This window comes from Polypterus senegalus, chromosome 12 (assembly GCF_016835505.1).
Source record: "Polypterus senegalus isolate Bchr_013 chromosome 12, ASM1683550v1, whole genome shotgun sequence".
Taxonomy (NCBI): domain Eukaryota; kingdom Metazoa; phylum Chordata; class Cladistia; order Polypteriformes; family Polypteridae; genus Polypterus; species Polypterus senegalus.
Window position 1 is genome coordinate 90,509,749 of NC_053165.1, and position 26,857 is coordinate 90,536,605.

The following is a 26,857-nucleotide window of genomic DNA, read 5'->3' on the forward strand; positions in this document are numbered from 1 at the left end:
ATCCTGTACAATGAAGTTGTAACTGATAAGTATGTGCAATTCTGATTACTTTACACTTAGTAAATACCTACACTTTTTAATTTACTTGTGGATAGTTCTTGTTATGTTTGTATGTGTACTTTGTTAGCATACTTAAGATTATTATCATTCTTGTTATATGTGTATTTGTGTCTTTTTTGTCTGCTAATGTATCCCTGCAGTTTCCTTTGGGAATAATAAAGTATCTATCTATCTATCTATCTATCTATCTATCTATCTATCTATCTATCTATCTATCTATCTATCTATCTATCTAATATAGTTCATATCTATCTATCTATCTATCTATCTATCTATCTATCTATCTATCTATCTATCTATCTATCTATCTATCTATCTATCTATCTATCTATCTATCTATCTAATATAGTTCATATCTATCTATCTATCTATCTATCTATCTATCTATCTATCTATCTATCTAATATAGTTCATATCTATCTATCTATCTATCTATCTATCTATCTATCTATCTATCTATCTATCTATCTATCTATCTATCTATCTATCTATCTATCTATTGTGGAAGAAATACATTTTAAATACTGTATATTAAAAGAAAGAAATTTTGTCCTCAACTAGAGCCTTTTTGAGTCAGGAGCCAGGTAGTAGGAAACTTGTTCATTTTAATTTAATTTATCATCATGAAGAGGGAGCAATCTACTAAGGAGTGGTGCCTTGGGCAGAGGTTGTCAGTGAATGGCCACAGAACAAAGACAGAGAGTCATTCTTATAGATAACTGAATTTGCATAACAGTGCTGAGTTAATGCTTACTCTGATTGGTTCTCTGGCCTGAAAAAACTTTGATTGGTTACATAGCTTACCCAAATAAAAGAGACCCAAGTAAAAGTCTCATTTCTACTACATTCTTGTCCTTAAATATCTCGTCAGTTCAGCTCTTATTCTTTACTGGAAAACTGTATACGTGACAACTGCCAAGTCTTCCTCAGCACATGACAGTCACTTGGTCACCACCTAAGGCATTTTATCTCTTTCCCCACCTATTGCATTAATCTCTTCATACTATTTCTAAGACAAATGCTCAATATTTCTTTTTAATGTGTATTGCATTTGAAACACTTACTTTACAAAAAGCTATTTTTACCCCTTAATGGTTCCTTCATTGGTTCCACATTGCATATAGCAAATCTATCTATCTATCTATCTATCTATCTATCTATCTATCTATCTATCTATCTATCTATCTATCTATCTATCTATCTATCTATCTATCTATCTATCTATCTCTCATGGTTGAATATGGCACCAATCCAGTCATCCTCATTTAATATAGCCATAAAAGAGAAAGAAAAGGGTCTGCTATGTGTGCCACTATAAGTAAAAGAGCAAAATGACAAGGCATAGTAAATCATTTCTCTGGTAGTCTTTGTTAGATTTTGAGGAGCTCCACCCTAGAGTGCAGTTGGTTCAGAACTGGCCATGTTCTTGTTACAGCCTTCAAAGTCTGGAGATTGAAATGGGTGGACACAAATTCTCTCACTGGGCATCTTCTTGGTGGTGAAGAGGAAAAGGTTAATGCAAGCACTTCCTTCTCCACCATGCATGCGTGACTCTATCTATCTATCTATCTATCTATCTATCTATCTATCTATCTATCTATCTATCTATCTATCTATCCATCCATCCATTGTCAGCAGCGGTTTGTGCATGTAAAGTATGAATACAGACTGCTGGTTTTGAATACTTGGCCTGGACACTTTGTGAATGTAATATATATGTTCTCCATGTTGTCCTTTCCAGAAATGTCTATTTACTTCTATGTGACAAAGATGCCCATGCAAATATGTTGTGAACTGTAAATTAATTTCATTGCTTTTTAGAGTGTTACATCCTACAATGCACTAGTCTGACATCCAAAATTAATTACTTCTTTGCACCAAATGCTTTATGTGATGCTGTTTCAGAAAATAGATGAACACAGAAGTGCCTGTCTTTCTGTCTGTCCATGTCATTACAGCCAGTAATGCAAAACCTATGTAATGCCTGGAGGAGGGCAGTTGTGTGAGCCTTCAGTTCATGGCACTATACCACAAGGTGGAGTGGTGTTTGCTCCACTCATTCATCCATACATCTTCTTTAGCATCTCTTGCAGGTAACAGTCCAGTCAACATAGTCTGACAACACAGAGCAAAAAGCAGGAACATCTCCTGAGTGGAACATCAGACGTGTGCTTGTTCTGCTACAGTCATCTTCCTAATTCTGCGTTCACACAGTATGTTGCACAATTTATGATGCTACTGCCAAACTTAATATTATGAATTACAGTCCAATTCCAGCCCCAGGCAACTCACACCCCAGCGCACACATGCACTCACGCACACACAGACACATCTGTCAACAGGACGTCTGGAGCTGGTGACTGAGGTGTCTACATGGATGACTTTACTAGCACTGTAATACAAAGGGAATGTCTCTTGTATTTCAGAGTGTGTTTTTTTTTTTTTTTTGTAATTCTTTATTCTAAAACACAAATGCAGAGGGCTGTCACTCTTTGTCATTTGTTATAACTGCTCATGTGTCTTTCCACTTGACTGCCTTTATCTGTAAATATGAGCCCGTGCATTAGCAGATTATAAGAGAATAGGTTTGGCATTTGCCATTCTTTTTTGCTGTCTTGCTTGCAAATAAAGGCTGTCCCTTTGCCATTTTTATAGAAAGTGTAATCACTGAATGAACAGGATGACCCACCCAGTCAGTCTGAAAGTCTCAAGTATCTAAAAGAAATTATAAGCTTACTGTGGGCTAAACTGTTAAGGCATTTCAAACCTTAATAGCTGACAGAGGGCCTAGGGAGTTATTATTGGGCTAACCTCAGGTGAATCTAAGATGTCCCTCCCTAAGCCAACCTCAACACTTTATTCAAGATATAAACAAGTCTCACCTCTCTTACTTGAAGCTAATCCTTTCCAGCACCTGATCTCAGGGATAGGTGGTCACCAGAAGGCGCATGTCCTATCAGCGATTCCGAAAGCCATAGACGTGATCACTTCATGGTCCAGATCATAAAGAAGAAAAGGAGCCCGGCAAATGGAAATTTCCTGTGTTAATCCCCTTAATTCAAAGCAGGGTGCAAGTGTCCTCCAGAGGATTCTCCGGTGTCCATACCAAGGTGACAAATCCATTAAGTACCTGGAATATTATGGGATAAAGTTTTGTGATTTTATATGTATGTACTCCTGTATGCTCTGCTTCTCTATTTGTAAAAAATCAGAAATCTTTTTTTTTCCTCCTGTACCAACCAATTGTTTTTGATTGTTCCTTGTGAATGCTGAAAATGGTTTAAGGAGATCTCTTGACTTTTTTTTAATATTTTATATTTTTGTATACCTGTCCTCTTCATTCTCATCACCACCTCCATGCATTCTTGAATGAAGGATGGCTAAAAATGAAGGCCTCTTTCTACAGTCTGTTCTGTGATGTAGAAGTGTATTTGTTTGAACGCCCAACACTAACGAGGGGGCTCAAAGGGACAATGCAAATATACCATGTTTTTGTTTTATGCTGAGTGCATACTGTTTCTGATAATTATACTAATAGCCAAGCTTTTTTGAAAATAAACCCTACATAGGCAACGTAAAGTAAACTTCAAAATGTTAAGGACAACCTCACTTTACTAGTAGAGATATATAGCATAACTGTTTATCCATTAACAACTGGAGCACCAGCACATCAATTGACTTGGTCATAGTTGTGTGGTTACTTGGAGGAAGTATTTGAACCAGAAACTTTGTAGTTTTGAGACAAATTGCCTGGCCACTTCGCCACAATTTACACCACCAGCAAAAGTGTACATCATCATCAAAAATACCTACGTCCTGGTCAGGTCCACATTAATGATGACTGGAAATTATTAAGAGTGCTCTCCAGCTACACATTATTGGCACAATTATAGCTCTATCCAGATAGCTTAATTTGGGAAGAAAAGGGAAGATAGCTAAGATGGTGGTTGTTACAGGATGACAATAGGATGTTAAGTATCACTAAAAAATCTGGGGTGTAGATACAAACCCTTACTGTAAACCTTATACTAATTCAGTTTACAGTATGGAGTCATAGGCTCCGGACTGCCATAATAAATGAAATGGATTAAGTCGGCTAGAATGTTATGTGGTGTTAAAATTAAATATATTCAAATCACATGCTTTTCTTTTTGCTGTTTCTTCCTTTCTTTTCTGGAAAGAGCTGCTTAAAGCTAATCTGTCGTGTCAAAGAATCTCGAGCTTTAAATTATGTCTGTTTTACTTGTAGTCTGTCTCTCTTCACTGTTTACTCTTGAAAATGGCCTTCTCATCCATAACTTAAAAAGCATGCTTCTTTAATTCATACCGCATCTGACTGCAAATGAAATGTTTAATTCAAGTACAAGATATGTACTTCTAAATGTGTCTGTATAAAGATGAGTTAACTAAATCTATCCATCCATCCATCCATTATCCAACCCGCTATATCCTAACTATAGGGTCATGGGGGTCTGCTGGAGCCAATCCCAGCCAACACAGGGTGCAAGGCAGGAAACAAACCCCGGGCAGGGTGCCAGCCCACCGCAGTAACTATAGGCTGGTCCAGATCTAATTGTGCAATTTTCATTACACTATAACTTATTAAGTTTATTACATAGAAAATCATCCGAAAAATACCGGACCATCGAGAAGTGTGCAAACTGACGACATGAAGAATCGTCTTTGCGCCAAACTGGAATTGTCCCTGTATAAATCAAAGTCATCCACACGATCTGGATCTGCATAATTAGATCTGGACCACCCTATATATAGATCTATACATGTGTAAGTATTGAAAAGTCATTGAAAGTATAAATTGCAGCAAAGTATTAATTGCTAATTATTTATACAGTACAATTGTATTGCTTGTTTCAGTGATTATAGGAATATCGTACACAAATGCACAGAAACATGAAATGTTTATATGTACTATAGCAGTCATTAATAAATGTCTGTAGTACTAAGGTGTTGTAGCATGTTAGCCAAGATGTAGCGAGAAGTCAAGCAAAATGACACTCCGGGGCAACTCAGGCCCCTTCTGTCATCACATCTTGCCTGAAGAAGGGCATCAAAAGCTTGCATATTGTAATCTTTTTAGTTAGCCAATAAAAGGTGTCATTTTGTGTCTATCTATCTATCTATCTATCTATCTATCTATCTATCTATCTATCTATCTATCTATCTATCTATCTATCAGCTTCCATACTACTAGTTCATTGTACACAAGCAGTTCAAAATGTGCCCCTGAGTGAGTCAATTAATGTGTTTGTGTTGTTCAACAGTTATCCTTTTAGCCTCTTGAAACGATACCACAGAACAACAATGTATGAAGTACGCATTAGTTATCAATTGTTTCCCCTTAAATTAATTTAAAGACATCCCAGGTCTTGGTACATGCCCCCTGTGTTCATGGATTGACCCCATCCTGTCCGGGTGTTCTTCCTGCCTTGCGCCCTATGATTCCGGGGATAGGCTTCAGCTGCCCTGCAGCTCTGCCCTGGGTAAGTGGGTTTAGGAAAATGGATGGGTGCATTAATTTATACATTTGTGCTAATTGGTTGTCTGGTTATCAGATGTGTATTTCCATAGGAAATGCAGATGTCCTGGTTTTTCCTTTTTGTGCAGACTCTATAAACTTTCATACAACCAGGCATTCTAAAATTCCAGGAGCACTGGTGCTGCTGAAAGGGTTTCTTCCAATTATTCATTTAGCTGAATACCAGTCCCCTTCATTTCATTCAAATCTTTCCTTAAGTAAAGATATTGTTTTTCTTTTATTTCATTTACTCATTCAATTTAGGAATAACATACAAGGTTAGACTTGTGTTTCTAACAGAATAAATGCAGCAGATACAGTATGGCTGGCATCCTATCCACTGCAGCTTATCAGCACCCGTGATTTTCTTCACTAGAAAGGTTTGCTTTTGGATTGCTTGGTAAATGTTTACTTAGACGTGATTAATTGGTGCCAGTGATAATCCCTTGTTCTGCAAAGGTATATCCATTTAAAATTAGTTTGTTAAAGGATCACAATGAAATGTGCTAAGTAATTTCCTATACAAGAAAGTAGATTTCTTAAGCCATTTATGGAGGGGCTGACAATGCAGATTAGTCACTTTATGAGTTGCTGTACTGAATATTTTTTTTTTAAAGTGCTATCTACAAAATATGCTATGAAAAAAGAAGAGATTCATAAATGTTAAAATGCATTTGTAAAGCACTTTGTAAAAGGGATTATGGTAAAAGGTTAAACATTAAGTATTAACAGGCCTTAGACAGTGTGGCCAGTAGGGGGCAGTTCATAAACTCCACACACAAGTCCCAACTCAATTAAAAGGTTTATTTTATTCACTACCTTACAAAAGGCTTCTCAACATGGTTTACAAAACCACAATTCTCTCTTTTCCTTTTTCTTCCCCTCCATTACTCCAATGTGAGCTGTGTCCATCCTCTGCACCCAACTCCAGCTCTCCTGGGTGAGGCAGAGCAGTTTCTTCTGGGTCTGGTGGAAGCCCCACAAAGTAGGTATCATGAAATCCTGCAGCAACCCCTGGTGGCACCCACGGAAACCAAAAGGGCTGCTCTATGGGACTACAGCTCCCAGCATGCCTTGCAGGTATCCATATGATTACTGTAGCCCAGAGATGCTGCCATCTAGTGTGATGAGAGAGCCGCTGGTCCCTCTGTCCCTTCAGTACACTGGCCACTTGGCCAAGTAAGGATCTTCATTCCATCCCTGCCGGGTCGCCAGCTTATTCACCTTGAAGCTGGGAAATCTTAGATATTCAGAACAGCAGGTAAGAAATTATGCACCATCCTGGTTGGGATGCCAACCCACGCTTGCCATCCATTACAACAGCTTGCACATTTATCAGATGATGTTCTACTAGAAAGTCTTGTAAAACTCCTAATAGACAAGTGCATGATGATGGGAGTAGAATCAAAATAAAGAGTTGTTGACCTCTAAATGAGCGGAGATGTAATGGTTACTTCCACTGCCTCATTGCTCCAGAGTCTTGGATTCAAACTTGATGTCTATGTGGAGCTTACATATTAGAATTACATGTTAGAATTTATTTGCAGAACTGAGTTTCAAATGAAGGAGACGTACTGTCTAGCCATTAGCAATATACTGTGTGTACATCCTATAGGGTGAAAGTGCCAGGCATAAGGAGAAGACACCTACAGAATATACTATAAATCAACATTTACGACAGCTACATTGGACATAACACCGGGTTATACGTCCGCTTTAGTGATTGTAGGTCTAATTTATTATATACGCCTAGAAAACATTTGTCTCCTGTGTAGGATTTATCATTACTATAATGCTCTGATAGAAGGTTTCTGTCAAGACTTTCCTTGTTTTCTTATTCCTGATGGCAGGCATCCACGTTTTAAGAAAATAAAAAGTGGGGCTTGGTACTTACACTTGGCAGGAAATGCACTGTAGAATTTGTCTTTTGAGTTTGTGCACTGCTTTTAAGCCACCGTTTTGTTCATTCATCCTAGTCCCACTGGGGGAAATTGGAACAGATGCCTTTGTTAGTGACTTCAAATCAAAAATGGACTACTCCGTATGGAAATCTTTGAACTGCTGAGAACACCGTGAGCTCCCTTGAGGTTATGTAAGGAGCAGAGAGTGTGCTCAATATCTGAGCATCTTCTTCTTTGTTTTCCTTACTTCTGTAAATAGATAATATGTGATTATATACCATTATGTGCTAGATTTCACGTTAACTGCTTATTGGCCTTGTCAGGGTCTGTACCTTGTATATTATATCTCTCATATGGTCTAGTTTGTCTACTCTGAGTCCTGGACCATCTTCCATTCTTGTTGATGGACATTCTCAGTACAAAGTTTTTAAGATCATGTATCATATTTAATCCTTTCTTCTTTTTTTGGCTGCTCCCGTTAGGGGTCACCACAGTGGAGCATCTGTTTCCATATCTACCTGTCCTCATCATCTTGCTTTGTTACCACATCCATAAACCTTCTCTTAGGCCTTCCTCTTTTATTCTTACCTGGCAGCTCCAACCTTGGCATTCTTCTCTCAATATACCCAGCATCTCTCCTCTGCACAAGTCCAAACCAATGCAATCTCGCCTCTCTGACTTTGTCTCTGAACCATCCAACTTAAGCTGACCCTCCAATGTCCTCATTTCTAGTCCTGTACTTCCTCGTCACACCCAATGCAAATCTTAACATCTTTAACTCTGCCACCTCCAACTCTGTCTCCTGCTTTCTGGTCAGTGCCACCGTCTCCAACCCATATAACATATCTGGCCTCACTACCGTACTGTAGACCTTCCCTTTCACTCTTGCTGGTACCCATTACTCCTGCCACTCTTCTCCACCTTGACTGCCCTCTGTTTTTCACTTCTCTTACACAAAACCCCCATTACTCTGTACTGTTGATCCCAAGTATTTAAACTCATCCACCTTCACCAACTCTACTCCTTGCATCCTCACCATTCCACTGACTTCCCTGTCATTCACACACATGTATTCTGTCTTGTTCCTACTGACCTTCATTTCTCTCCTCTCTAGAGCATATCTCCACTTCTCCAGGTTCTCCTCAACCTGCTTCCTACTCTTGCTGCAGATCACAATGTCATCAGCAAACATCATAGTCCACGAGGACTCCTGTCTAATCTTGTCTGTCAACCTCTCCATCACCATTGCAAATAAGAAAAGGCTCAGAGCCAATTCCTGATGTAATCCCACCTCCACCTTTAACGCATCCATCACTCCTACTGTAGTCCTTACCACTGTCACACTTCCCTCGTACATATCATCTACCACTCTTAGATACTTCTCTGCCACTCCTGATTTCCTCATATAATACCACAACTTCTCTCGAGGCACCCTGCATATGCTTTCTCCAGGCCCACAAAGATGCAATGCGACTCTTTCTGGCCTTCTCTATGTTGTTTTCCAGCATGAAACCATACTGCTGCTCGCTAATCATCACCTCCATTTTTAACATAGCTTCCAACTGCTCTTTCCCATAATATTTAGTCCTTTACTAAGGCTATATTCTTGAGGACCCCAACCCCTGTTCATCTGAGTTATTTGACGTCACACCTGCGAGATAGTTGTATCCACTGACCCTGAATTGTGAAGCGACTCTGTCAGGCTTTCTCTCTTCATCAGGACTCTTTTTGACACATAACTGCTCATTTATTCTAGTTTATGTACAAGAAAAAAAGAGAAGTGAATCAGCAGAAGGAGGTTGCATATGTTTTCCTCAAGTTCATGTGCTTTTTGTCACATTGCAAAGACATGCTGTAAGACTGATTGGCACATTGTTGATGTTTGTGTGGGTGTCTGTTTCTTTCCTGCTATGGATTGACATTACATCTGTCTGTTACATTAAGCAGATTATATATTGGATGGATGGGTGGAAGAGATATAGTCTGATGACAACCTGCCCATGTTTTATAAGACACTCAACTTTAATGATGTAGCTCTCCTAATCTATCTATCTATCTATTGTGGTAGTTCAGCCTCGGCACAGACAGACACAGACGCAATGTTCCAAAAACACACTCTTTTAATTTATAAAAGTCCAGCACACAACAAAGTGCCCCTGCACCAAACACCTTTGTCAGTCCATTTCTCTCCTCTCCGGATTTCTCCTTCTGCCTGCCTACCTCTCCTCGCGAACATTGCTTTCTTCCTCCTGACTCAGTTCCCTCACTCAAGGGAGGCGGCCTCTTTTATAATCACCCGGACGTGGTCCAGGTGCTCTCTGATGAACTTCAGGGCTCCACAACTGTCCGGGCCCCCCAGTGGTAGCCCTCTTATGGTCCAGGGGAGGTATTGTCCCTCTCCTAGTCCCTCCAGGTGTCCCATGAGGCTGGGCATGAGTCCTGGCCATCTGCCACACTATCTATCTATCTATCTATCTATCTATCTATCTATCTATCTATCTATCTATCTATCTATCTATCTATCTATCTATCTATCTATCTCACACCCACACACTAGGGACAATTTAGAATCACCAATGCACCTCACTTGCATGTCTTTGGACTGCGGGTAGAAACCAGAGCACCCGAAGGAAGCCCACGCAGACACGGGGAGAACATGCAAACTCCATGCAGGGAGAACCCAGGAAGCGAACCCAGGTCCCCTAACTATGAGGCATCAATGCTACCCACTGTGCCACCATGCTGCTCTATCTATCTATCTATCTATCTATCTATCTATCTATCTATCTATCTATCTATCTATCTATCTATCTATCTATCTATCTATCTATCTATCTATCTATCTATCTATCAACTGTGCCAGAGTGAGGGAAGTTATATTGAGACAGACTGGTACAAAAAAAATTAAGCTATGAAAGCAAATGGAGAGTCAATAAGATTAGGATAAGAATGGATTAGAGGGGTACAGAGCCTTTGTTACTTTGGTAGGCCTAACATAAGGAGTGGGAGGAAACTGCAGCCACAAAAGTACACACAAGTGCCCTGCAAAATTCAGTATGTTGTGTCTTTCATTCTAGTGGATGTCACATACATATGCATACTGTATGTATATTAAGCATATATATATATATATGTGTATGTATATATATATATATATATATGTATATATATGTGCGTGTGTGTAGGAGGCTAGGTTAAGAAGGAAGGTGATGATTGGCGAGCAGCAGTATGGTTACATACTGTATGTATGTACTGTATTTATATAATACTAGAATACCTTTATCTATCTATCTATCTATCTATCTATCTATCTATCTATCTATCTATCTATCTATCTATCTATAATAAAGTGCCTTTTTTGTCAATTTACCTACATTTTTAATCTTGCCTCCTATGCTGTCTATCTATCATTCTTTGCATGTATATATAGCTCTTTTCTCACTACTCAAAGCGCTCAGCAATTGCAGGTTAAGGGCCTTGCTCAAGGGCCCAATAGAGCTGGGTCCCTTTTGGCATTTACGGGATTCAAACCGGCAACCTTTTGCTTGTCAGTGCAGATCCCTGGCCTCAGAGCCACCACTCCGCCCAATGCATCTATCTAGCAATTGTGGAAGACGTGAGAGCCTGGTTCTTTCTTTTACCTCTATTTTTCATATGTGTCACTGATTTCACTTTCATAAACAACACACAAATGCCTCACTGTTTTGGTTTTAGTGCTGCTTAGCCTTTGTAGATTTTGCACTAATTCATGTTTAAAGCCTCTCTACAAGGAAAATACCGCTGATGACTGCTGAAAGCCAGACTCTCGTACAAATAACTCTTTGTGACAGCTTTCCTTTTTTTTTTTTCTTTTTTGGGTTGGGAACACTGTACTCATCAATGAGAATATTCTTCAAAGCGGGAGCAAAGCCTCATGCATATGCAAATCACATGGTAACTCCAGCGTGACTATAGGAGCGTGTGTTAAGACTCTTCATTAATTGGTGGTTGGCTTACTTGCTGAGCAGCGTTACATTTCTCTTTAGGAATGAACTTGACCAAAGTGTGTTGTAAAGAAACCACTCCTCACAGAAATGTGCATACAGAATTAAAAAATCATTATTTTAATTTTCTACCCTTTGCTTTTTAAGCTAACAGTGCTTGTTTGTTAAATACATTATGACACTGAGGCTCCCAGCATTTACAGAGCTACTTTTTATCCTTAGATGAAATGTCCAAAACTTTTAATTCTAATAATATAATTGTAAAAACACTGCCCTTAGTTACAAGGAGGAAAGGGAAGACTGAGTGTAGTAAACCTAATACCAAAAGGGCTGCCTGGTGCACAAATGAAAGAATCACTTAAACTTTACTTAAAACAATGCATCTCAGCATAAGCCTAAGAAAGAAAGAAAAAAATCGATTACTTCGATTCAATTAGTTTAATTTATATAATCTGATATTTCATTTTGATCTTTTTAAAGAAGCAAAAATAGTCTGCAGTCAATCAGTCAGTCAAGCGATCGATCAATTCATCTAAATATTCATATAATTTTAATTCATATGATTTGTTGCATTTTTAGCCTTTTAAAAAAACAATACATTCATTTGAGCAGTACCTAAAATAAAGTGTTACCAATTGATCAAACATTTTGCAGTTCTTAACGTAATGAGCATATGAAGAAAATTCTTAACAGTTCTTAACACAGTGAGCATATGAAGAAAGAAAGCACTAAAGTGTGGCATTAACAGTAACACTTTCGTTTAGGTTCTTCACTAAACTGTACTCATTTACTCTTATGTAACTAGACCTTAACAAAGTCTTCTTTTGGTCTTCATAACACTTATGAAACCTCAGTAGATCGGTTATCCATGTCTGTACTGCGTGGCATATTGACATGCTGGTAAAGTGACTTATGCTAAATATGAAATATCAAAAGAAACGTGTCTCAGTGAAGCCACCTCAGGCCACTCCAAAGTGACGTTCAGTTAGTAGGTCACATTGTAGAGAGGAATAAACTCATTACTGATGGTTTATCGGTGTTATGAAGACCTAAGGAAGTGTTTGCCAGGGTCTTGTTACATAAGACTAAATGAATAATAGCTACCTGAACTAAAGTGTTACCAAATTATCAATAAATCAGTGAAACCTAAATGATATAATATTTTCCAAAATGAGCTCATCAAAAACATACAAATAATCAGTGGCGTAGCTCGAGTTCGTGCCGCTTGGGTTGGAGCGGTGCTTCAATTTGCCACCTTCCAACATATCTGAATATGGTAACCTATTTAAGTAGAACATTAAAATGGCGTATAGAGAAAAATAAAGATACATTTTGCATAGGTTTATTCATATATAGAGAAACAGCAATAAATTTCCACATATAATTATTTATAAGCGTTAACTAGACAAAAATACGGTATAGACGCACTCTTAAGCCGTCTTCAAATTATTAGTCAGTCAGTCATTTTTCAACCCGCTATATCCTAACACAGGGTCACATAGGTCTGCTGGAGCCAATCCCAGCCAGCACAGGGCGCAAGGCAGGAACAAACCCATGGCAGGGTGCCAGCACACCAAAGGACACACACACACTAGGGACAATTTAGGGACACCACTGTGCCACCGTGCTGCCCAATCTAATTATCACTTTAATATAATTACGCTGCGAAAACCAGAACCAGTGTAGTGTACAAGTGATAGGTGGGGATTTTTTTGCACAGAGCAAGAACACATTGGGATTGATAACGAAATGAAATGATAAATTGTAAATTAGCTGTTTATCTGCCTAGAAATTATTATCGGTGTAATGTTTATGTTTATTTTTGTTATTGCCTCATAAATTTCAACTGCTGTGTCTGATGCCGTCACAGAAGGGCAGTCTGAAAATTATTTTTGAAACATTTGTGGGTAAAAATCAAAGAGTTTTATTTTTTTCATTCATGCTTGATATTTTTCTGAACCCTGCTGCTTACACATGAATGCACTGAGCCTTTTGGCCAATAATGCCGCCCCCAAAAATGTGCCGCCTGGGGCAGACTGCCCCCTCTGCCCGCCCCTAGCTATGCCACTGCAAATAATGATTTGAGAAACAAATAAATAAATAATTGTATCCTTTTTCAATTTGCTATATGCTCTGGAATACTGTGTATTATTACCATATACAAGTGGACAGGTTGTATAGTTTAATTTAATATACTGTAATGTAAAACACAAGCATGTAGGCACAAAACGAACCTGACCAAAGTAACAAACTGTACAGTGACTTTATAGCCCCTCTTGGCCGTTTCATATTAAATCCATTCACACACATGCGCATGGGAGACAGTTTAAGGGCTCAAATAATTTTGTTTCTCTGCCGGGCCAGGGGTTGGCGCTGTACTCTAAATCTTGCCCCCTTTTTCTTCAGCAGACCCGCCTCTTACAGACATCACTTCCTGTAAACCCCGCCCTTCTGAAGATCAGGGCTGTCTTAACAGCATTATAGGCTCCCGGGCAAAGCAGTGCACTGGGGCCCCTACCTACACAACCACTCACAGGAATAAAAATGTAAATGGTTGATAAAATTAAACATATATTTAATGTATTGGTACTTCCAACAAAACCAGTATTAAAACATTAATAAAAAAAACATTGTGTACAAGATTAATCAACAAAAACGTTTGAGCAATTTGAAAAACACAAAAATGTCAACATATAAATGATAATCAATTGGTAAACCATACAGACGGAGATGGCACAGTATGAAATTACTAGGAATGTACTAAACGGATGGCAGTGAAACCTCCCCCATATTAGTTTGGGTGGCTTTCTTTTCACAGTTTAATGACTTGTACAGAACTGATTTTTTCAAGCTGATATTTATTTCATCATTTACTTTTTACTTACTAAGTTTGGCACAAATGGTATTCCATATTGCCCTGCTGTGTAGGTAATACCTTACAAGGAAAAGAAATGCAAATAAACTTGTCTATTTGCATAACATCCATTTCCCATAATGCTCTTGTTATTGGAATATGGTACATAAGCTGCAATAAAACGCACTGTGCGTTTACTTTAAAGATAATAGTTTGTATGCCGTCCGTTTAGTACACAAGTGCAGAATTCTTTATTATTTATGAAGTGTTCAATGCAAACATTTGCAAAATTTCTTTGCCGAGAATTGAGTTGAAGTGACGTTAATTACGTGATGTAGTGTGTGAGATTCATAAACATGCAGGCACGTGAGGTTGCAGAGGTTACCGTGACACTAAATCAGAGGCGAATGTAGCACAATAACAAATATTTATAGTTTAGTATAGTATAGTATTTATTTATTGAGAGCAAGTCACAACATACATAGTTTAGCATGGGACAACTTCCCAGCGTGTCCAGGTGTTAAGATGGCAGAGCTGAAGATTTCACTTCCTTTTGCGGCCCCTTTGAATCCACTTCTTCCTGGTACCCGACTATACAGGGCAATTCAAAATGAAAGAGCAGATTTCAGAAATGTATTTCAAACAAACTGTATAAGACTGAAACACATTTCGCACATCACTGGATAGAGGAAAGTTCAAAGTTTGGTCCTATGGTCCTTGAGGTTTCATGCATTCAACACGAGCACCATGTGTAGCGCGACAAACATCAAAACGGTAGACCATTTCTTGTCACACACGAGTCAACTGGTCGCTAGTTACTGAATTCACAGCTCCCTCAATTCGATGTTGCAGATCTTGAAGATTAGCGGGCATAGGTGGAACAAACACTCTTTCTTTAATGTAAATAAAAATCTCAGATGGTAAGGTTTGGAGCTGTGGTGGGCTGGTGCCCTGCCCGGGGTTTGTTTCCTGCCTTGCGCCCTGTGTTGGCTGGGATTGGCTCCAGTGGACCCCCGTGACCCTGTAGTTAGGATATGGCGGGTTGGATAATGGATGGAAGGATGGATGGTAAGGTCTGGAGACCTGGGAGGCCATAGACGATGAGCAAGATCTTGTTGTCCACCTCTTCCAATCCATCGTCCTGGAATGGTGTCGTTCAGGTAGAGCCAGACCTCAAAGTGGAAATGAGGCGGGGCACCATCTTGCACGAAGGTCCGGCGTTACCTGAATGACACCATTCCTGGGACGATGGATTGGAAGGTTCCACCTATGCCCGCTAATCTTCAAGATCTGCAACATCGAATTGAGGAAGCCGTGAATTCAGTAACTAGCGACCAGTTGACTCGTGTGTGGCAAGAAATGGTCTACCGTTTTGATGTTTGTCGCGCTACACATGGTGCTCATGTTGAATGCATGCAACCTCAAGGACCATAGGACCAAACTTTGAACTTTCCTCTATCCACTGATGTGCAAAATGTGTTTCAGTCTTTTACAGTTTGTTTGAAATACATTTTTGAAATCTGCTCTTTTATTTTGAATAGCCCTGTATAACGGCCTGCAGTGGGCTGGCGCCCTGTCCGGGGTTTGTTCCTGCCTTGTGCCCTGTGTTGGCTGGCTTTGGTTCCAGCAGACCCCTGTGACCCTGTGTTAGGATACAGCGGGTTGGACAATGACTGACTGAAGGCATAATGGCCATGTTTTCACTTTGCACTTCAATTCTGTTTTGGAGTCACATCTGTAAAGACCTCTTATAGTGATTGCTCACATTTACCTTGATTGCCAAGTATACAGGGGTGGCTACCCCAAACCTTTTTGCCGTGTTTGCTCTGCTTATTTTACAGCCCTTTCAGAAGTTGTCCAACTAATTACTTGTTGTTATCACTATTTTCTCAATCTAGGCATTTTTAAAATTATCTGAAAGGTTCAGTTGCAATCAAGTGATCTCTCGGTCTGTGACGCTGCCTCTGTCAATATCACGATAGTGCGGAAATAAAGAAAGAAGGTAAGTATATGTAGGAAATGAATTAATTAATTGTGTCAGTTTTAATTTGTGTTATGGCTCTTCTAGTGAGTCTGGTAATGAAAGAAGGGAGAGTCGTCGAACATTTTCTCCACTCCTTTGTGTGTGTCATGAAAGCCTTGTGCCCCTCCCGGTGAATGCTCATGCCTACGTTTCCCTTGGGTTTTGATGGAATGTGTAGTGATCGGCTCTGTAAAATCATCCATTTAGCTTCACCTAAACAGACTTTACTGTTACGGAGCCTTTTCGGAGTGAGGATTAAACTGGAAACCTATAGTCCGACAGCCCAGTCACTAGATCGCAACTTCATAAGCCTTTTGTCTGCTGTAATAACCATCAGTGTGATTTGGCACAGACAATTCTCTGACTTATTATTGGCAGTGTGTGCTTAACAGCTAATAGGGGAAGCATTTAAATTAGCCTTCCATGGCATAAGAGTTTAATTATACTTATTAATACCATTTGAATGTGGGTGTGATAAAAATCAAATGAAAAATGATAAAACATAAATGTCAGAGATTAAAGGGGGAGAAATCCTCATGAGGCAGTACAGAGCTTAAATTTTAAAATGAAGATGAAGAGAGAGTGATGTGTTGATCTGTTAGACGTGACCTTTTAGACATTTTTTGCTAAATAAAACAATATGTATTTTCTGAACCTCTTTTATGTGATATAAAGCCATTGACAGCACGTGGCAGGAAAAGACATTATTCAAACCCCTTCACTTTGTGCACAGTTTAAGTTCACATGCACAAATCTGCCATTTTTACCCGTCAGTCCACACTCAATAACCCATAATGACAAGGTGAACACATGTTTTCAAAAAGGTGTGCAAATTTATTAATTATTAATCAAAAGCAGACATCTCTCATTCATAGAAGTTTTCAGACCCTTAATTCAGTACTTTGTCGAAGCCTTTTGGCAGCAGTTCAAGCTTAGAGTCTTCTTGGGTAAGTCTCTACAAGGTTTGCAGAACTGGATTTGGGCAGAGCATCCTGGCCAATCCTCTCAAGCTCCGTTAGATTGGATGGGAAGCGTCTGTAAACTGCCATCTTCAGGTCTCTCCACAGATGTTCTATGGGGTTGAAGTCTGGGCTTTTTCCTGAGCCACTCATGGACTTGCATTACTCCTTTCAAATGTCATATGTCTTTTACTCAGGTGCGGCTTCCTTCTGTCCACTCTACCTTAAGCACCTTGGAGTGCTGCTGAGACGGCTGTCCTTTCCACACTTTCTCCCATCTCAGCAGAGGATTTATGAAGCTCTTTTAGGAGGACCCTTTGGTCTTTGGTCACCTCCTTGCCTAGTTTAGTCAGTTTGGCCAGACAGACAATTCTAGGAAGAGTCCTGATGGCTACAAAATTCTTCACTGTTCACAATATGTCACTCTGCTCCTGGAAGCACTCAAAGCTTTGGAATCAATTTTCTACCCTTACTGTGATCTGTGCCTCTTCACACTTTTGACCATGCAGAGAGCTGTCACACACGTGCGAGTAGGAGGCAGCTAAAGGGCCTGAGTAATTGTAATAAAACATCCGACCGGGGGCGGCAGAATGCGCTGACTGTCTTTCTCAGTTCCCTACAAACATTTCCCGGGAAATCCTGAAAGGTTCTGGCGCCTCAGAAGACACCACTTCCGGTGACGGCCCCTTTGTTAATGCCACTTCTGGACCAGAAGACACCACTTACGGTGACGGCCCCTTTGCTGACGTCACTTCCAAACTAGAAGACACCACTTCCGGTGACGGCCCCTTTGCTGACGTCACTTTCGGACCAGACGACATCACGTCTGGTGCCGGCCCCTTTGTTGACATCACTTCCATACCAGAAGACACCAGTTCTGGTGCCAGCCCCTTTGCTGACGTCACTTCCGGACCAGAAGATATCACTTCTGATTCTGGCCGTTTTGATGACATCACTTTTGGACCAGACGACACCACTTCTGGTGCCAGCCCCTTTGCTGACGTCACTTCCGGACCAGAAGATATCACTTCTGATTCTGGCCCCTTTGCTGATGTCAGTTTTGGACGAGACAACATCACGTCCGGTGCCGGCCCCTTTGCTGACATCACTTCCAAACCAGAAGACACCACTTACGGTTACGGCCCCTTTGCTGACGTCACTTCCAAACTAGAAGACACCACTGCCGGTGACGGCCCCTTTGCTGATGTCAATTTCGGACCAGACGACATCACGTCCGGCGCCGGCCCCTTTGTTGACATCACTTCCATACCAGAAGACACCAATTCTGGTGCCAGCCCCTTTGCTGACGTCACTTCCGGACCAGAAGATATCACTTCTCATTCTGGCCGTTTTGATGACATCACTTTTGGACCAGACGACATCACGTCCAGTGCCGGCCCCTTTGCTGATGTCAATTTTGGACCAGACAACATCACGTCCGGTGCCGGCCCCTTTGCTGACATCACTTCCGGACCAGACGACATCACTTTTGATTCCGGCCCTTTTGATGACGTCACTTCCTTTATGGGCCTTTAAAGCCTCCATCTTTATCTTCTGTAAGCAGTTCTGTTTTGGACTCTGTTCTGTGCACATCGTTCTTCTAAAAACTCAGCTGTTGCAGTCGGGAAAACAATATATGGGTGGCTGCCCCAAACCTTAATGATGTCTTTGTCTAATCTTTATCACAGAGCAAAGTAAGAAAACACAGAAGGCAAATGAAGATCCTGCATCAGTAGTATTATTCAAAGTCAAGACTAACTGCGCTGCTGCCCTTCCGCTGCTCAAAGTTTGCTTTACTAAGTTATGCTCTAATATTTTAAATCCAGGCATCCATTTTTTTGAAAATACCTTAGTTGAGGTATAAGTAGCGGCAGTCTGAGCCAAAGTTCTTACCATTAGGTTCAAAGAAGGAATCGAAAATTGATGGGGCACCTGGGATAGCATCTGGAAGGTTAATCAGTAGTAATTAAAGCAGATTTTCTACAGCCTCTTGTATCATTCTGCAAATTGCAGAATACTTTGAAAGGAATGCATGGAATTATTTACCATTGTATTATTTTTATTATTACTATCCATGTTCATCAGCAGATCAATCAGTGACGATACGTCTAGCATCTTTCCTTGTAAAATCCCATTGCAAAGCACTGAACGCTGCAAATATTCTGTTATTTGTTACATTTATAAAAAATTCTGTTCATTAAAAAATGTGCTCTTCTGGTTGCGTGACACATGTTCCCGGCTTGTCCACGTGGATTTCCTCCTGGTGCTCCATTTTCCCCCCATAGTCCATGCAGGCTCAGTGAATTGGCGATCCCTAGCATGTGCTTGGTTTGTGAGTGTGTTCATCCAGGGCCGTCTTAACATATGGGCAGAATGGGCACTGGTCGGGGGCATAGGGGCCCACAATGTTTCTGTTTTTCTATCAGAACAGAGGCCCCAGCACACAACTTTCCTCAGGAGAGGCCTATGATGCTGTCAAGATGGTCCTGTGGTCACCCTATGATGAGCTGGCACCCTATCCAGGGTTTCTTCTTGCCTTGCCCCTATGCCATCTGGTGTAGGTCCCCTCACAAAGTGTTCAGGACTAAACGGGTTAGGTAATGACTGACAGCCTTCTGGTTGTCAACCAGAGTGACTCCTAAGAACTGATGACGTAATGTCATAGAGAGAGAGAAACAAGGGTATGATGAACGTTTTCAATTATTTATTCTGGGTAGCTGTCACTGTAGTCCTAATATCCTTTTTATTTTTTGGTGTTTTTTCCATTCTCAAAGTTTTTTTTTTTTCTTTAGATTTTTAAGCACTCTTTTTCCATTCTCAGAGCTGATGGACGGACACGCTCGTTCCCGCTCAGCTTGTGTGTGAATTTTCCTTCTATCAGTTCTCAGGCACACGGGGATGGCTGGAGTCCTATTTACTCACAGAGCTTCACTTTCAACGTGGGAAACACACTGAAAGTAAACAGCCAGGCCATCCTTCACCCCGTCCTATCTTGGGGTTGTAACTCTGGCCCCGCTCTCAGGACGACAGAGGGAAATAAATTACCGCTCACTTAGAACCAGGCTGCTCTCTAATTACGTTTAAGAAACTTGAGTAAACAGAGTTTTTTTTTAATATATATATGTATATATATAGTGTAAAAACACCAGGAGGGGGTTAGGGGTTTTGTCCTCTGAAGGTTGTTTACCCAAGGCTTTTTATGAGGGGCCCCCCTGCAGAGTGCTTCCTCTATAATGGCGTTAAATTTAACATGACTGGTGACAAAACCCAACAGGCACTGAGTCCTAGAGGCCAAAGGTCCTCATAACTCCACGGTGCCTAATGGGATAAAACGGGGGAAAGTCTTCTATCTGCTTTTGTCATTGAGGGAATTTTGCACTTCAGGTGCTGACTTTTTACACACGATACAGTGCCCTCCAAAATGCTTGGGACAGAGACTGCCTTAATTTACCCCTCAAGTCAAACAATTCAGAGATGATTAAAGCGCACATTGCAGACTTTCATTTATTGGGATTATCATAGCACACTTTTTCTGCATGCCCCAACCCTCCCAAGATTTAATGATTGTTGATGTTTTATGAATAACTTCCAGCAACCCCAAACTTGGATAAAAGGGGGCTGGATAATGAGTCATGTCATTGTTCTAACCTGCTTAACTCTTTCAGGGCTGATGTCGACTTTTGTCTAAAGGAGGAGTTGACGATGGTAATCGTGGCAAAACCAACAGTTATGTTTTAGTTGGACTCTCGTTACTAGAGGGAATGTTAGACTCATTGGTTTGACCGAGATTTCCTGCGCTCGCATGAGTAGCAAGGCACAAACAATGGCAAAAATGGCAATGACATCTGGGGAGAGATCAAAGTGAATGTATAAAGCAAAATACTTTGTGGGCAACGTTTTGCCTGTTACTATCTCTGAACTGGACTATGACTTGTCAGACTCAGATGTTGATACAAGTGAGTTTCCAGTCTCAGCTGATTGGTCCCCAGCTAATCGTTGTACTGGCAATGTTCGCCAGAGAGGACCGCCACTTAATAATGATAAGAGGTAGAAACCAGATTACAATGCACTGCGACCGTGTCCCAGCCATGCAAAGACAGCCTGGCCGCAAGCCTGCCGCACATGCTTGGCAAATTGGCAGCCGCAGCATGCAGCAACAGAAGTTTTATGTTGATTTCTGTGTGAAACCATTGCTTTTCAGAAACTATGTTATTTTTTAAAAAAATATTCAAGCCCTAAAGAGTTAACCCAGACCAGGCTGTCATGGAAGGGCGGAGCCTATCCTGGCTAGCATAGTAGGAACAAACCCCGGACAGGGCGCCAGTCTATCAAAAGGGCAAACACACAAACATCACAGGCACACCAGGGCCAGTTTGGCATTGCCAATCCACCTAACCTGTATGTCTTTGGACGCAAACACAGGGGGGGAAAATGCAAAATACATGCAAGGATGAATGTGAGGCAGCAGCACTACAACTGCACCACTATGAATAGTGTTGTTTATATTAGGTAACACTTATTTATGTTGTTATTGGGGGCCGTGAGCTTATTGCAGGATTCCACATCATGTGATAGCAAACTCGAGCTTCTTCACTAAACTGAATAAAATGTCTGCAGCATCTGAGGCATTCATATTTTGTATGCTTTGATGGCCACAAAGTACACTGGTCTGCACCAAAATCCTCCTGCACAAGAAAAATAGAAATACTTTATCGATTTAGGCCTGCTGAATCCATTTCTAGAGTTGGACTTTCTCTACCACAAACCGTTTCCTTGTGATATCAGATTCAGTGAAAAATGCCATTTTGAAAAAAGGTTAATATATTTTTAACAAATATGTCATGTTTGTTTAATGGCATATAAAGAACTGAAAATGGCAGTCTTCCTCACCCTTAACTTTCAGTCTTCCTTTCTGTCCTGATGCTCAGTGTAATAATTATGTTATTTGTTAGGTTTTTCTTTTAATATGGATTTTAATTTAATTTTAATATTAGTCTTTTACTCTGGTTTATTCTTTTCTTCTATTTAATGCCTTTGTATATCCTGTCTGAATCTGTTTTAGTGTTCTATTCAGGAAATATTTGTACTTAATGAGACTCTGTGAAGTGCCTTGAGTATGGGAAATACACTATATAAATAAATGTATTATTAATATTATTATTATAGTTATTTGAGCTGCAAATAACCACATATCTACTATTTCCCACACATGTTTTGCTGTCTTTCTGTATTTTTTATTCCTTCAAAACAGACAGGAATTATTTTTAAAAGATTAGAAAGATGTCCCTTTTGTTGTTTAAATGGTTTTAACAGGAATATACAATGGGTTGGGTTGATCGATGCATTGTCTTGTACTGGTAACCAATAACCAAATGGTAAAGCGAACTCACAGTCTTTCTTTATTAGGAAAAAAAAATTGTGTGCCACAACACTCCTGGGAATACAAAGGCAGAATAACTCGCTGAGGAGCTTCTCTCTTCCCACTTAGCACGTAACATATTTTTTAAAAGTCCATTTTGTACTCGTTCATTTGGATTTTTTTTCCCCAAAAACATGGGGGTGGTCTCTGATGAACGAGTAGACAACACTCTAATGGAGAGACCTTATATTGAAAACTGGAGTGAGTCTAGGTTAGCAGACATTCCACCGTTCAACATCTTCAGAGGATTAGAGAATTAAAAACCTGCCAAGTGACTTCTTTAGCAATGAACAATCATATTTAAAACAACTGCATAGTTTGTCTAAATAATTCATCTTAAAAATAATTTTTTCTCTAAAATAGTGTTTTCTTTTCATTTTAAACCCTTGCTTCAAGCTGGATATGCTAGTGCAATTCTGTTGCCAGATTTGGATTTAACACCTCTCAGAGCTATAAAGAAAACCTAAAATGTTTGACGGGAACAAAAAGACATGTGGTATTAAATCCAGGAATAGGTAGAGTCAGTCTTAAATGTACATCGCAGATCATTACTATATAATAATTTAGGAAATTCAATTGATCCATTTATAAACCATAGAGGGACTCTTTATGTTTCCGGATTAAGGGGAGCGTAGATGATATATCTTAATTTATTTGTCTTCTTCTTCTTCTTTCGGCTGCTCCCGTTAGGGGTTGCCACAGCACATCATCTGTCCGCATATGGATTTGGCAAAATTTTACTTCCTGACGTAACCCTCCCCATTTATCCAGGCTTGGAACCGGCACGAAGAAACACACTGGTTTATGCATCCTCTGTGGCTGGGTTATCTTAATTTATTTGTCCCCAGGGGGAAATCTTATTTTTTACAGAAGCTCTTTAAGTAAATACAAACTCTTATATATAAATGTCTACGCGTGGAAGTGTGTGTGTCTCTCCGGCCCGGAAGTGAGAGGTGGAGTTGGGGTAAGGGCTCCTCCTCTGAAGAAACAGAAATCTTGCTTAGCCGCTAATAACACAAGCAGGGCCAGCTAGTCAGCAAAACAAAACCTCAGAAGAAAGACAAAGTCGCTTAGCCACGAACATCGGCACAACGGCATCCCGTTTACTTTTCCTCCCGCTGCTAATGCACAAGCAATGCGAGCAGGTCAGCAAAATGAATCTTCCTAGGAGAGAGATGCCAAGAGTAGTTCCTTTCATTTACCTGACAATCTCTATATTTCAATTTCTTTTATGACAATTTCAATAGTTTATAGGACCCCAGGCTTTTTACACCACAGGCTTACATATGTGTTGTGATTGAAATAATTGCTTTAGACAAAAATAAAGGTTTGGGGACCGTCCCCATATATTGTCGGCGAGACAATAAGCAAAAAAAAAGATGTTAATTCAAAGTCTTGAATTACAGTGAATACATAATTTAGACAAAATGGCGTTTATATGTAAAAGAAAAAACATGTGACAGGAAATGGTTGGCAGTCTGGAAGCTTTACAGGAAGTGACGTCATCAGAGTTGGCCGGAAGTGACGTCATCAGGGATGGCCGGAAGTGAAGTCATCGCGGCCATCTTGAAAACCCGAAAGTTGATTTATTATTTCCCGTCTTGGTTTCTGTTGGCAAAAAGAGTTCAGGTAAGCACCACGTGACAACCCCTTATCTCGCGATGTTTCACTCATCTTTAGGCTCTCTGACTGCCTCCTAATCGCACATGTGTGACAGTGTATACATACATATATATATACACACACATACTAGCTGTGTAAGCCCGTGCTGTATAAAGCCTGGGCTCCTACAAACCATGGATTCTGGCACTTCAACCAATCAATCCCATCGGTTATGCATTAGCAGCTAAGTGAGGTTCTCTTTCCTCGGCAGTATTTGTTTTGTTGATGTGCTCGCCTTGCTTGCGTATTAACGGCTAAGCGAGTTTCTCGTTTCTTGGCAGTATCACTTTGATGACAGAGTTGCTTTCTTTGAGCTTCATGCTGTAGCCTCGCACTTCTGGGTCAGACAGACAGATGCACACACTTCCACGCATAGACATTTAGATAGATAGTCACACATGCGTGAGTAGGGAGCAGCTGACTGCCACAGTGGAGTGTGATTCTTCCCAGCAAATGGGTTTCTAACAGAGCGCTAAAACCTCTCTCTTTTATTCAGCAGGAAAACTGAGGAACAAACAAACCCGTAAGAAGACACGCACTCGAGTTCCCTTCCATGTTTACAACAAGAGCAACCCCGTCCCGTTCTGATGACATCACTTTCCGGCTCCACGTTTCAACATCACGATGACGTCTCCTGGATTTTCCCATCAATCCCGTTGTACCTAATTTCTTGTTCTTATATAAATCAGTCTGTTTCACTGATATGCTGTCCTGGTTGTAATTCATTTGTATGAATGACAAGGTCTACACAAGACAAGTGGATCTTTCAGTATACGGGGCAGGGAAAAACCCAAAGCCATATAGTATCTTCACACTATATATACATACATTCATGTCCCTGGTGACTCTTCCTGTGAAGTCACTAGATGGATTGGGAGAGCATGGGGGATCATGAGGTTGCTGGAAAGGGGTGTATGGTGCTCCTGATATCTCTGTAAAAGAACAAAGGTCCAAGTCTTTAGAGTCCTGATGCTTCCTGTCTTGCTATATGGTTGCCAGACATGGACGCTATCCAGTGACCTGAGACAAAGACTGGACTCCTTTTGTACTGTGTCTCTCCGGAAAATCTTTGGGTACCGTTGGTTTGACTTTGTGTTGCTCATGGAGTCCCGAATGAGGCACATTACCTGCATTGTGAGGGAGCGTCAGTTACGCCACTACGGCCATGTGGTCCATTTCCTCGAGGGTGATCCGGCTCATAAGATCCTCATTGTTGGGGACCCGAGTGGTTGGACCAGGCCAAGGGGTCGCCCACGTAACACCTGGCTGCGGCAGATAGAGGCTCATTTCCGGAGGGTGGGACTGGACCGTGCGTCTGCCTGGGGGGTTGCCAACTGGGATCCTGAGTTGTTTTGTCGTGTAGTGGGTGCAGCAACGCACTGTACCAGTGCATGCTCCCCAGCTTGACTTGACTTGACTTGATGGCATTACATACCAGTTCCTCAATGCTTAGGGTGTTAATTCCACTGGCAGAGAAGGGTCCCGAGACAGTGCTGGATGAAGTACGTGCTTTTTGGTGGAACATTTGCTGGTAGTCAGAATTGAACCAACATTATGGCACCAGTCTGCTGCAGGGCACCTTCATATTTGTACACTCTCTAATTCACAAAGTCCCGATTCAGAAATCCCAAGTTGCTATATACAGTATTTTGAATAACTCTATGACATGTAGAAGGAAACTGGAGAACTCACAAAATAGTTGATAGTGATGTGTCGGGGATGAAATCCAGTTTTCTGGAGCTGTGAAACAATCAGTGCCGCTGCCAATCAGTTAATTTCATTATCTTTATCAGTCCTATCAATGTGTTCCGTTCAGCCACATTTTCTGTCCTAATAAATAGTGTGATATCATCTACTGTTAAATTCTGCTCTGTACTTGTACATTTTGTACTTTTTATACTGTATTGAGGATTACTTGTGTTTTGTTCTGTGTTGTATTGTTTTGACACCCACTGCACGCCCAGACTACCTGGAAAGGGGTCTCTCTTTAAACTGCCTTTCCTGAGGTTTCTTCCATTTTTTCCCTCTAAGGTTTTTTTTGGGAGTTTTTCCTTGTCTTCTTAGAGAGTCAAGGCTGGGGGGCTGCCAAGAGGCAGGGCCTCTCACACTTCTTGTGTGATTTTGGGCTACTATACAAAAATAAATTGTATTGTATTGTTACCAATATGGGTGGCGCAGTGGTAGTGCTGCTGCCTCGCAGTTACGGGACCTGGGTTCGCTTCCCGGGTCCTCCCTGCGTGGAGTTTGCCTGTTCTCCCTGTGTCTGCGTGGGTTTCCTCCCACAGTCCAAAGACATGCAGGTTAGGTGGATTGGCGATTCTAACTTGGCCCTAGTGTGAGTGTGTTTGTTTGTGTCCTGCAGTGGGTCTGCACCCTGCCCAGGATTGGTTCCTGCCTTGTGCCCTGTGTTGGCTGGGATTGGCTCCAGCAGACCCCCATGACCCTGTAGTTAGGATTTAT

General features: G+C 40.7%; 1 long non-coding RNA gene across 1 annotated transcript in view; it reads left to right on the forward strand.

The window, feature by feature from the left end:
• Window positions 1-25,071, forward strand: part of LOC120541346 — a 51,923-nt gene extending 26,852 nt beyond the window's left edge. Inside the window, exons 4-5 of the long non-coding RNA XR_005635989.1 lie at window positions 16,233-16,336; window positions 24,894-25,071. This is a non-coding gene — a long non-coding RNA (uncharacterized LOC120541346). The remainder of the gene's footprint in view (window positions 1-16,232; window positions 16,337-24,893) is intronic.
• Window positions 25,072-26,857: the final 1,786 nt, after the last annotated feature.